The sequence below is a fragment of the Rousettus aegyptiacus genome, unplaced genomic scaffold (assembly GCF_014176215.1).
Source record: "Rousettus aegyptiacus isolate mRouAeg1 unplaced genomic scaffold, mRouAeg1.p scaffold_m13_p_10, whole genome shotgun sequence".
Taxonomy (NCBI): Eukaryota; Metazoa; Chordata; class Mammalia; order Chiroptera; family Pteropodidae; genus Rousettus; species Rousettus aegyptiacus.
This window is the reverse complement of record NW_023416285.1, coordinates 93221625-93235015: the sequence shown is the minus strand read 5'-3', so window position 1 is coordinate 93235015 and position 13391 is coordinate 93221625. Positions and strand designations below refer to the sequence as shown.

Genomic DNA, 13391 nt, shown 5'->3' with positions numbered 1-13391 from the left:
ACCAGGGACCTTTTGGAGTCTTGCTTCTTTTTCAGAACTTTTATCATTAAATTTTAGGGATAACTTATTTACTATTTGCTTCTATATTTGTTTCTTCCGCATACATTTCTCCTTCAAATACTGACCTGAAATCTATTAGCTTTCAGGATGTATGAAACACTTCATTATTGTCTTTTTTTAGCTTTTCTCTAAAATTGTCATCAAAGAACCTCCAGGTCATAATTTCCTCATCTGTAGAAGTATAATAATTATTTCCTTTTTTATTAAATCGAGAAGTTTCACTAGTAAGTCATCCTTGATGTACATCGATATCCTTCTCTTTCTATCATCTATCTATGGAATGTTTGATATAAACTGGACTCTATGCTATGCACATTGCCATTTATTGTCTCATATAAAAATAATATTTATTAGTCTCTGTTGAGTTATAAAAGTAATAGTCACAACAGAAAATTTGAAAAATATACAATATTATAAATAATCATGTAATCAGAACCAAAAACAGTAACTTTCATCCTTTTGATAAAGTTCCTTCTAGTTTGTCCATATAGATTTGCATTTTCCATAGCTGAAGTAATAATTTACATACAATTTTGTAATGTTCTTTTCCTCCTTAATAATAATTTAGGTATTTTGTGTTCATGAAAAATTCCTCATTTTTAATAGCTACATAATAGTTTATTTGAACTTCCCCTAATTTTGGATGTTTTGTTGTTCTAATTTTCTGACATTACAAAAAAAGGAGACAGTTCATATCTTTATGCACAAATCTTTGCGCTCATTTCTGATTATTTCTATAGAATCCCTAGAAATGGAATTATAGGGTCAAAGTGTATAAATATTTTTAAGGTTCTTGAAATAGTTCACGATATTGCTTTCCAATAGTTATATAAACTTATGTCTCCACTAATAACATATAAAATTGCCCATTTCACTATACTGCCAGTATTGATTAGAATTTAAGAACATTTTTTTCTAATAGTACAAACACTGTATTATTTTAAATTTTTATTCTTTAAATTATTAGGTAGTCTAAACACTTTATAATAAGTACAAACACACAAAGAGAGCTAACTACTAATCATTTTTATTTTCTTTTTGAGGAAATTTTTTCATTGAGTTATTAGAGTTTTCTTATCAGTTTGTGTGTACTCTTGTATTAAGAATAAAATTAACTGTCGAATTTGTTATGCATAGTTCTTTGGTATTTTGTATCTTTTTAAAATTTTGTTCATAAAATATTTAGTTGTCAGAATTTCAAATTTTTTATGTAATCTAGTCTAATGGTTATTTCCTGTATGTTTTTCCCATTTCTTTTCTTCTCTCATCTTGAGGTTACATAAAGATTTGCCTAAGTTTTCTCCTAGTTTTTAAATTCTTTAATGCAGCTGAATTTCTTTTAGCACATAATGAAAGTTAAGGGTTCGACTTCATTAAATTTTTTTAAAATACTAATTTTCTCAAGCCCATTTATTGAGAATCCATCTCTTTATCATTTACTTTAGATGACTTTTATCATATATCAAAGTCTACACTATATCAATACTATCTCTTTTGGGTTGTTTCATTCTATTATCAATATCACTCAATATCTATCATTTTATTATGATACTTTAAAGTATTATAGACCTATTTTAAGATGTTATAGCCCTATTTCAATAATAAACAGGGAAATTTACCATATCTTTCTTCATTCTCATAACTTTCTTAACTCTTCTCATTTGCTATTTATTCTGGTAAACATTAAAATAATTTCATTTCAGCCTCACAGGGTAGGTGTTAATAGCCTCATTATACAGATGAGGAACTGAGTCTCAAAAAGAATAAATAGCTCAGGGCTACACATCCCCTCCATGGAAGAGGCATAAAGCAAAATCGTGTCTTAACATCTACCCTTTCAGCTCTAAAATGCTGTAATTACTTAGTAAAGAAAATTCGTGAAATTTTTACTAAACATTCCTTCTTCTTTCCTGTCTACTTCTCTCTAGTGGCCATCACAGATACTGCACTTTTCTCAAATCAATTTTATACACAAAACTGTAATCATTTTCATAAAAAACATGTTTAGCTTAACTTTTTAGTTACTTTAAAATTTTAAACTTACACAAAGTTCATAAGAACAATTGCCTAATATTTGGGGGTCATGTATTAGCATTTTTTATGCAAAGACCAGCCCTCCAAAGACATTTAATTAAAAGGTAAGTGAATATAAAATAGAATTTTACAAACTTCATGTTTTAAAGTAGCAACAATAGCATATACAAAGATCCGCCAGATGTTTCTTTGTTCCTTTTTTCCCCCTTGACATTACCTAAGTACTTTCATGAATAACTATCTTTAAACTCCCCCTCTAAGCCATTTCTTGTTTTCTTACATCATGTCCTTTTACTCTTTTAGTCCTTTTGTGTATGGTCAGTCGGCACAAAGCTGCCTAAAAAGGAGTGCAGAGGGGACTGAAAGCCAACCTGTGCTCAGGTATTCATGCCTGGCCCTGCCTAGGTCTGCACCAGCCCAGAGGAGAGGCCACCTGCTTGTAAATCCCACAAGATCTGAGATGTGCTAGCAGGGGACTGGCCTCATTTCTTTCCCCTGCTGCCTCTTGGTTGAAATCCCAGTCTGTTTTCTTCCCTGTTCATTTCCTGCCCACCTTGTTTGGCTTTTTCTTTTTCCTTTATTCCTTCCTAATGCCATCATCCTTTGATTTTTTCCTTCTTATTTCTCCTTCATCTGTAAGAAAAAACATTGTGTAAAATTAAAATTTTATACAAAAGATGTATAAATTAAAATTTTAAAGTATTAAAAAAAAAACAACTAAGCTAAAATATATTTATATATCCAAAGGTTAACCAAACAAAAAGCAAAATAAAAAAGAAAACGAATTTTGGGAAGCACTTATCAAAATGTCTTTTTTTCTTTATCTGAGTTCCTTAAAGACAGGTTGCCTATATTACCTCTCATCTGCAGGTATGTAATATTATTGAACCTTTATTAAACCAATTCATGATAAGTGCATTAGTATTTAACATAATACGCAACAAAATTTAAAGTGGGGGGGGGAAGGAAGAACGTAAACAGAAAGCTTAGGCCCATTATTCAGCAAGGATCAAAAACTGACAGAATTGATTCTCTCCTGGATTTGGTTCAGAAAGAGGGGGATAATAATACTTGCCTAATTAACTAGCACGGTTGGGTGGATTAAAGTGCTTTGCAAACATTAATTAAAGATGCAGGGAGTTAAGTTAGATGAGGCCAATGTGTTATTAGAGAAAAAGTTTTCTTCTCTTTAATCAGGTATCTCTTCCTGGGGAGGGCAAAGAAATGATCTCAGGACTAAGGAATTGGGGCTCAGCCAGGAGGACTACCAGTGACTCAGCCACTCTGTACAACCAACCACTTCCTTCCTGAGTTTTCTGTAGAATGGGGATAAACACGAACAGCATTTTGGAATATAGGAGGTTACAATGTCTGCCGTCGGAGTACACAGCCAACCCTAACCACAACTTGCTTTCCCCCTTCCTAGAGAGTCGATGCACCCCAAGGAGATCTGGCGGCGTTACGTTCCACCAGCTTACAGAGCTCCCCGCAGCCAGCTATTACCTCAGTCGGTGTTTCCTCACGGGGCAGAGTCAGGAGAAAAGGGCGCGGAGCAATGGGGGTCAAAACCCTGGGACCAGTTTCTTCGCCTCTCTGCGACGGTTTTCCTCAGAACCCTTCTCTGTAAAATGGGGGCAGGAAATCAGGGCATTGTCCTGAGGATTAGGTGAAATAAAGTATGTTAAATGGCTTGTCCGCAGGTAATAAGTATTCAATTCGTAGTAACTGCCACCAAACATAAAATAACCTCTTAAAGTTCACGGGGTGGGGATTGGGACGGCTTGTCCTGTTTCTTCAGAGTCTCAAACGCAAACCCCCTGTTACTTTTCTCCGCATGTGTAGCACAGAGGTGGCGGGTGGGGTTTCACTCATAACCAAGACCGAAGACCCCTGAGAGAGGCGGCTGCGGGCGATTCGCGCGCGCGGGCCTGTCCCTTTAAATGCCCCGAGCAGGAGCTGTGCGCGTCTCGGGCGCCGAGGCGCGGCTGCTGGGCGCGCGGCGGGGCGGCGCACCGCGCATGAGCGAGCGCGCGTGGGGTGGGGGGGTTGAGCGCGCGGGGGGGGGCGTAGTGCGCGCGGCGGGGCGGTGCACCGCGCATGAGCGAGCGCGCGGAGGAAGAGCGCGCGGCGGGACGGCGCACCGCGCGTAAGCGCGCGCACGGCAGGGGAGTGCGCGGCGGGTGTGAACGCGCGGCGGGGCGGCCCGGGACTGTCCGCCAGGCGAGCGCGGGCTCAGCGGCTGTCCAGCGGCGCGAGGTCTCCGAGTGGCGAGCCGGGTGGGCACCTGCAGACCCCGGTGAGGGGGTTCCTGCCAGGTGAGTGCGGACTTTTCGATCGCGGGCAGGGTGAGGTCGGCGGGGGTACGTCCTGGCAGCGGGTCCCCTTGCCTGGCACGTCAGTGAGCCGGGAGGCGTTTGGAGTCTGATGAGAGAGGCCAAGTTCGCGTGGGTTTCAGGTAGAGAAGGGTGATCCCGCGTTCCTGTGACCTGCTGCGGGCGGTGCCCGCCTTGCGTGGTCGTCTTCTTGCGCACCCTCCCTCTCCTCCACATCGCATGTCCCGGTCTCCTGGAAGTTAGGGCAGACTGGTGCAATCCGAGTGACCGTGGTCAACCCCACGGCCTCATCCACGGGAAACCCAGTTCCTCTATCGGGATATCAGGGGATCGCGTACTCCCCGGTCACGAGCGGTAGGGAGGACGCGGCGTTTTACCGCTCTGAGGTTGTCCTCTTGGGGGGCGCACGGTGGTCTGTGCACATGCTTAGCTTTGGGCTCAGAGCGCGGTCTGGGGTGTCCCTAACACCCCTCCGCGGCCCCCACCGCCCTTCCCGGAGCCTAATGTTGGCAGGAGGTGGCCAACGCCACCTGTTAAACTTAGATCCGTGTGAGGGAATCGTCGCCCCACTTGCCGCGGCGGCCCTGGAACTCCCGGGGCGCTCTGTCCCTGATGCGGCGGAGAGGAGGTTGGGAGCCTAATGTTGGCAGGAGGTGGCCAACGCCACCTGTTAAACTTAGATCCTGCGCAAAGTGACCAGTAGATTTTCGTCCCCAACTCTGTTCCCCAGCCCCGGACCCCCAACAGGTAACTGAATCCCGCAGGCACGTGTAGGATCTGCCGGTGAGCTGGGGCGGAAGGGTTTTAAAAAAGAAGAAAATGTGGTCGATGTGATGCAATTTAACAAAAGGCAATAAAATAAACTCCAGCATTTCTCCAAGGCTTTGAAACTTTCCCAGTATTGTTTTACGGAGTCTAAATTTAAGCATCTAGCTTTTTCTTTTTCTTTCTTTCTTTAAAAAAAAAACAAAACAAAAAAAAAAACCGCAGAAACTAACCTCAGGAAATTTAACTCTTTGCCAGGACCTAGTTGGTGCAGAGCAGAAAACTTGACGTGAGTTAAGAAAAATGATTTTTTTGTGTGTCTCTCCCTCCCTCCCCCTCCCTTCCCCCCCCACCCCCAAACAGAGTAAAACGTTCAAGTCTGTTGCTGGAGACTAGGAAGAAGGCTCCTTCTGGCTCCAACATTAATGGAGAACAAATTTTTTTAACCTATATTTCTAGAAGGCATAAAAACGCTAAACCAGGTATAAATGTAAACTTGAGGAAAATGCCAGCAGGAGAAACCTTTATTAAAGATACTTTTCTCCCGTATGTTTTTTAAAAGCACTACATACTTAGTGCTCTAAGCACTCACTACAACGTTTGCCCTCAAAGTTCCATTTCTGAATGTTACAGATTGTTTTTCTAGGTGGAGGAGGTATTTTCCTTCATGAGGCCAATGTGGAAATACAAACAAATGCCCTATTTACTTGGGATTGGGTGGGAAGGGTGGAAGTTGTCTAAAATCTCTCTTGCCAAACTTGACAGTGTATGTATGGAATCTTGTGTATTTTTTTTTTGCCCAGACCAGCAATAGACATTTTTAAGTGACTGGATAGAGTTCCTGGTAACAGCACTTCAAAGGAGCTTTCCCTTGAAAATTTTGGATATTGATAATTTAAAAGTAACACGTTTTCCTCATTACTCAAGATCAGAAAGCCAAAATTAGAGTACTAATTTAGAGAAGACTGGAAAGAAGAGAGATGCTTTTCAGAAAATTTGAGTGTGTTTGACTCCATGGTGGCCCCCTTTGCAGCAGAGAGGACATGTCTGTTTTAGTGCAGGTCCTGGGTGTTCGCTAATTCATTCAGCAATATTTGTAGACTGGGCACCTACCGTGTGCTGAGTACTGAGCTAGTCACTGAGCATACAGACATCTAGATAACAGCCATATGGCCCAAACTGATTAAAACCAGATCAAGTAAGCCTTCCTTGGGAGCCGAAGATACACCTGGCCCTGGTTCCAAAGTTCTCAGACACCTAAGGAGCCTGTAGTTGTCACCCTGTGTTGATTATAAAGATCATCTCAAATAACTACAAGGGGTGGAGTGGAGCCTTGAAGCCCAAAGGAAGAGAGGTGAAAGGCTTGGGTGGAGCAGAGACAGGGGATCCTCTGGAACAAAAAGTTCAAGTGCATCTTATCTACATGGCTGTGGGACAGCCGCCAGTGGCATGGAGGCCATTCAGGGGTAGGTGCCAGGGAATCCTAGCAGCATCCCAGAACTCGAGCTCTTTCCTTTGCCGGTGAAGGGCAGCATTTCATTTCAGTTTCCATTACCCTTTCTGGTGGCAGTGGTGGTGGCTTCATAGCTGAGCTCTGAGGAGCATGGACTTGACAGCTGACCCTCTGCTATCCTGCAGCATCCCCTCCGGGACCTTTGATTGAGTCCAGGGTCTGTTCGCCGTAGTAGAAATCCTGGTAACAGCCTCTGTAGAGAACCACAGTGAAGCTGCACCTCTCAGTAATGCCCCTTGTCCCTCTTCGGGACTCACGACATTAATCTTGAAACCTATTTTAAGAAAGGAGGTGCTGGGTTTGTAATTCACGCAGTCAGGTAAAGGAATGTGTAGAGCAGAACATTCTGCCTTATTGGATCGTTATGTGATAGCTCTTTATGAACGCGTGTCTTTAGACTGGATATTTCCAAAGACCCCAGAATCGTGAAGACCTGATCTCTCTCTCTCTCAGTCTCTCTCTCTCTCAAATACATATAACATTAAATATATCATTTTAAAGTATACAAATTAGTGGCATTAAGTACATTTACATTTTATGTACTTGAGAAGAATACGTTTTAATTTTTTTCTGTAGAGATCTACAAATATCTATTAAGTGAACCTTATTGATTGCATTGTTCCTTACTAACTTTGTATCTACTTTTCACGTGAATAACTGAGACATATTGAAAGATCCTGCTATAATAGGGGATTTGTCGATACTTCCTGGTACTCTGAGACTATCTGTGCATACAACTTTATATTTTAATGTCTAACAATATGCATTTGTAAGTTTAGGTTCTTAGACATACAAAGTCTAATAGGAATTAATTTTTATCATTGCACAGTTACCATTATTACTAATGAGTATTTTTGCCTTAAAGTCTATTTGGCCTAATGTAATATAGCCAGAAGTGATCTTTTCATTTTCGCTGGCGTTAATATTTGCTTGATATATCTTTTTCCATCCTTTTTATTTCCTTTCAAATATCTTTACTGAGGTATAATATACATTCAGTAAACTGCAACGGTTAAATATAAAAAAAATAATTACATTCACAATGTTGTGCAACTTTCACCCCAAAAGGAAACACCATACCCATTCAGCAGTCACTCCCCGTTTCCCCCCTACTCATTCCCTGGCAGCCACGAATCTGCTTTCTGTCTCTATGGATTATTGCCTGTTCTGGACATTTCATGTAAATGGAATCATACAATATGTGGCCTTTTGTGTCTGGTTAGTTTCACTTAACAATGCTTTCATGATACAGATACGTAGGGTATCTGTATCTCATTCCTGTTTATGGCTGAATAACGTTTCATTGTATGAATATACCACAATTTGTTTATCCATTCATCATTTCATGGACATCTAGGTTGTGTCCCCCATTTGGCTATTGTGAATAATTCTGCTGTAAGCATTTGGGAACAAGTTTTTGTTCGAATACTTGTTTTTAGTTCTTTTAGGTCTATACCTAAGGGTGGAATTCCTGAATATTATCGTAATTCCATATTTAACCTATTGAGGATTCATCAAACTATTTTCCACTGTAGCTGCCCTATCTTATATTCTCACTGGCAATGTAGGAGGTGTCCAATTTCCCCACATCCTCAGCAACGCTTGTGATTTTCCATGGTTTTTTAAAAATTGTCATCCTAGTGAGCATGAAGTGGTATCTCACTATAGTTTTTCTTTGCATTTCTCTAATGACTGATAATGCTGAGCATCTTCTCATGTTCCTTTTGGCCGCTTATAGATCTTTTTTGGAGAAATATCTGTTCACAGACTTGATTCACTTTTGTATTAACATTTATATCACCAAAATCTTGCATGTGAGTAGGTATAGTTATTTTTATAGGGCATGGTTTATGTATTATGTTCTCAAGACTTCACTCTATTGTTTAGCATTTTTTTTGTTTGTTTTTCTGTTTTTTTTAGGCTTCTGCTGTTCTGTCTAGGAGACTAGTTGTCTGACTAGTGCTTTGAAATATTTAATATTCTGCTTATTTCAGTTACCAGTCCAAAGGACTGGGGTGTTCACCTATCCATTCAGCAACATTTGTGGGCTCTTTGGCCACTTACAGTGTTATGAGCACTGGGCTAGTCATTGGGCATGTAAATCCATTAGTACTCGAATGCTTTTGTTTTTGATGTTTGCAGCTCACTTTTTTTTTTTAATTAACAGGTTAATAGAGGGTGACTTTGGGAAAAAGAGCAGTATTAAACTGTAAGTGAGGGAATCCACCTCACGTACCATCACCGAATAGCTGTGTGACCCCAGGATTCACTTTACCTTTCTGGAACTTGGTTTCCTGGTCTATAAAATCTGGGGCAGGACTAAATGACATCTCAGACCCTCTCAGACCTTAAAACTGGAGGTTATGAATTAATAATTCACCACACTTTCCTTTACAAACCTAATTCTGTGAGCATATTTAAAATAGTCTATTTTGCACAACTACTTAAAAGAATTATCTTATATGAAAAAAGAAATGCTTGTGTTCTTTTATACTAGAATAAACTGGTAAGTGTAGTTAATTGCTGCCTTCCAAAATGGTGCACTTGGTATTTTTTTTTTTGTGAAGATGGAGAGGGTTTGAAGAGCTTTCATGAATGTTTAAGCTCCTGCCATGTGAGGCACAACTGGGAATGTAGAGATGAATAAGATGTGGTCCCTGCCCTGGAGAAACTATGATCCAGTGGAGGAGAGAAAACAGATGTCAGATGTGAGTCCGTAGCAAAGGCCCACGAGTTTTTTGGGAGCAGAGGACAGAGATATTCTTTCTTTCCTGGGCATCAGAACATCTATTGGAGAACGTCGCATTGGAGCTGGACTACAAGGAAAGGATAGCGAGAAATCAGAATGGTAGAATCGTAGCTTTGATTATCATGCTGAAGAATTTAGCCTTGACTTTGGGGCATCAGCCAATGAAGGTTTATGAGCAGGGTTATGATAGGGGATCTGTGTTTGGACTTAACTGTGCAGTAAACGTTTGTGCACTGAGGGAGTAACTTAAAGTTTAGTGAGATGTTCAGGTCGAGGAAGGGAGGATGGAAAGATGAAGACAGAGATAAGGTGGTACAAACAAGGGATGGCACTGAAAATGTCAAACGGCGCACAGAAGTTGAGTGCTGAGTTATAAAAAGCATTATTCTAGAGTGGAAAGCTAAAGACCTAGAACCAGCTCTTTCTGGCTTGCCAAATCGACTTGCAAGGGATTAAGTACAAACTGCCGATTATAAAAACAGTCACAGGGATGTAAAGTACAGCATAGGGAATATAGTAAAAGATACTGTCATCACTGTGTATGGTGTCAGATGGTCACTAGACTTATGCTGGTGATCAATTCATAAGATATATAAATGTTTTTGGATCTCGGCTTCCTCATATGCTAACTTGTCCTCCACACACACTAGATAACCACTGAATTTGTTGACTGAACTCCTGCTAGTGCAGGAAACTTCACTTTATGAATCAGATGTCTTTAAAATGCGTGTGAGGTGAATATGTTGTGTATTAGACATTTTTTTTCCTGTTGCTTCCTATTGTGATTTTTAGAGGTAGCCTCTGAGAGAAAACATTTTAGTATCGACATGTAATAAAATCATATTTAAATCAAAATTTCATCTCAAGAAATTAGGTTAACCACATATAATTACTGATATTCAACTGTTTTTGACCTACACAAATGACAACTTCATATGATTCAATCTAATAAACACAGGCCAGATATTAGACCCTTAAGCTTTTGTACTGTGAAGAAAACCATCAACAAAACGAAAAGACAACCTACGGAACGGGAGAAGTTATTAGCAAATGACACAACTGATAAGACGTTAATATCCAAAATATATAAAGAACTCATAAAAGTCAACATCACGAAAACGATCTAATAAAAAATGAGCAGAGGATCCGAATAGACATTTCTCCAAAGAAGACATACAGATGGCAAACAGGTACATAAAAAGATGTTCAACATCACTAATCATCATCGAAATGGAAATCAAAATCACAGTGAGATACTGTAACCTCACGCGTGTCAGAATGACTATCATGAGAAAGTCAACAAAGAGCAAGTGTTGGCAGGGATGTGGTGAAAAGGGAACCCTCGTGCACTGTTGGTGAGATTGTAAACTGGTGCAGCCGCTATGGAAAACAGTGGCAGTTACTCAAAAAATTAAAAATAGAACTACCATGTGACGCAGCAATCCCACTTCTGGGTATTTATCCAAAGAAATCCTAAAACACACTAATTCAAAAAGATATAAGCACCCCTATGTTTACTACAGTGCTATTTACAATAGCCAAGATATGGAAGCAACTTAGGGTGTCCATCTGTAGATTAATGAATAAAGATGTAGTGCATATATACAATGGAATATTACTCAGCCGTAAGAATGAAATCTTGTGATTTGCAACAACATGGATGACTCTAAAGGGTATTACGCTAGTGAAATAACTCAAAGACAAATACCATATGATTTCATTTATATGTGGAATCTAAAAAAAAACAAAAACAAAGTAAATGAACAAACAAAATGAAACATACTCACAGATACAGAGAACAAACTGATGATTGCCAGATTGTTTGGGGGGAGGAGGAAATGGGTGAAAAAGGTGAAAGGGGTTAAGTATAAACTGCCAGTTATAAAAACAGTCATGGGGATGTGAAGTACAGCATAGGGAATATAGTTAAAGATACCATCATAACTATGTATGGTGTCAGATGGGTACTATACTTATTGTGGTGATCACTTCGTAAGATATATAAATGTCTAATCACTATGCTGTATATCTGAAACTAATATAATATGGTGTGCCAACTATAATTTAAAAAAAATTTTTTTTTTTAAAAAGAATAGTCAGTGCTCTTGAAACTTCACATAAAAATACAGCATGTCTAAATATAGTATTTCTTAGCTGATTCTCATTTCATCAGGATGTTAGTTTTGCTTTGGTTTTCCAAGGTGGTGAGATTCACTAAGAGACCTTTGTCATTACTTAATTACCAGACTCCGCTGTCCAGCTACTTAAAGGTGCTGAGTTTTCTCCCAGAAAGGTTGATAGGCAATCCTTGAATTTCTTTTCTTGTCTTTTTTTTTTTTTTTTTTTTTTTACTTAAAAACTTATTTTATTTTACATCCCCCTCCCAGGCTGCCTGACATCTCCCACTTCTGGAGGCAGCCTGACCTCTTATGCTTTGTGGCATGGGGAATGGGAGTTGGGGGTCAATTCTCAGCCTTCTCCCAGGGAGACCAGGGCAGTGTACTCGTAGAACTTGTAAACCTGCCCCAGGACGGGGGCCAACACCTTACTCCACTAGCAGGGTCTGGTGGATGTGGGCTCTGGGCAGCTCATAACATCCCTGGAGACCCAGGCCCTACGGACAATGGACAACAGCCACCATCCCCACCCCCACTGTTGAGGACTCGGGAAGGGGGGCAGGAAGCGTACAGAGACCCAGAGCACCTGCCGCAGAGCAGGGCTGCCAGGAGAGGGCAAAGAACCAGGTGAGGTTCTCGAGGTGCCTTTGTCTCCAGCCCAGGCTCCTGGACGTCTTTCTGGGGGCAGTGCCAGCTGTCCTCTCACACCCCCCACCTCAGTCAAGCTGAGAGCCGGGCATTCTGTCCCTTAACACCTGCCAACAAGAAACAAAAGTAATGAAAACCCCAAGCTTTGTTGCTAGAAAAAACAGCAAAGTATTTAAAATCAAAACGGAAGCCTCAGTCAGTTGAGCCAATAGTGAGCTAGTGATTATAGACACACAGACAGCCCCCATTCCCCGGGGTCTCTGAAGACTATAGGAAAGGGCGTTGGGCTCAGGTCTATCTGTCACCAAGAGGGACCCTCTGGGGAATAAAGGTTAGGGGGAGATATCGTCAGGGGATCCCAGTGTGGGATACTGAGGATAGTCCTTGAATTTCTGATGTCATTTGAACTGTTAGTTGCAGTCATCTGATTTTCTTCAACAAACATTTGGTTTTCCCCATTTCTTGAAAAAGTGCAGGAAACTCCTTATCTCTTCCTCTATATTAATTGCGATAGGAGTTTGGTGCCCAAAGGGCTTGATTTGAAATGAGTGATTTGAGCCATTTGCTAGTAGGTTCTCAGGAATATCTAAGAAGAGTCTGAGGGAAGGGAGCCTCTGTATTCTCATCCACCGGTAAATGCTCTCACTCCCCTTCCCTGAACAGGGCAAGCAACGAGATTTAGGAAGATGGGGGCGACAGTTTGATTCGGTGGATTGACCCCACAGAAGGTCTTGTGTGAGCTGTGTTCTCCGCCCCTGGCTGGGATTTAAATCTGTTCAACTTGAGATAAGATAACGTAAGTCAGATGTCTGCCTCCCATCTAACTGGGGGTTGGTTATAAATACCAATGTTAGATGAACATGCTCTAAGTTGGCTTTGTTTTTATTATGAGGATGAATAAAAAATTCAGCTAAGAATTTGGAGCTTCTCAGAAAAAAAGAAAAAACATTATAAAACAATCGGGTGTAATTATTACTTCCTAGTTAAGAAGTACTACATTTTATTTCACCAGAGTAACACACAGTGGGTGCTCTGGTAATATTTGCTGAATAAATAAAGAGAAAGCACACAGATATGTTTAACAAGAGAACAACTTAAACTAGGATTTTCTTCTTCTTTTTAAAAAAATTTTTTTAAAGCATCCAGAAATGCAGTAGGCATATAGAATGTCA

The 13391-nt window shown here is 40.5% G+C and overlaps 1 protein-coding gene and 1 long non-coding RNA gene across 4 annotated transcripts in view; one reads left to right on the top strand and one right to left on the bottom strand.

Annotated features, from left to right (window-relative positions):
* LOC107504861 overlaps positions 1 to 4065 on the bottom strand; it is a 115441-nt gene extending 111376 nt beyond the window's left edge. The window contains exons 1-2 of one of the 2 annotated variants that reach the window (XR_004953151.1): positions 3598 to 4065; positions 2648 to 2727 (exon numbers count right to left, since the gene is read on the bottom strand). This is a non-coding gene — a long non-coding RNA (uncharacterized LOC107504861). The remainder of the gene's footprint in view (positions 1 to 2647; positions 2728 to 3597) is intronic. The other variant, XR_004953152.1, reaches the window with a different exon arrangement.
* A 200-nt stretch (positions 4066 to 4265) lies between these two features.
* The window catches only part of PROSER2 (proline and serine rich 2), a 37729-nt gene continuing 28603 nt past the window's right edge, over positions 4266 to 13391 (top strand). Inside the window, exons 1-2 of one of the 2 annotated variants that reach the window (XM_036228190.1) lie at positions 4300 to 4409; positions 12883 to 13015. The gene's annotated coding sequence lies outside the window, so the exon portion shown is untranslated. Of the gene's footprint in view, positions 4410 to 12882; positions 13016 to 13391 lie in introns of both variants that reach the window. The other variant, XM_016134451.2, reaches the window with a different exon arrangement.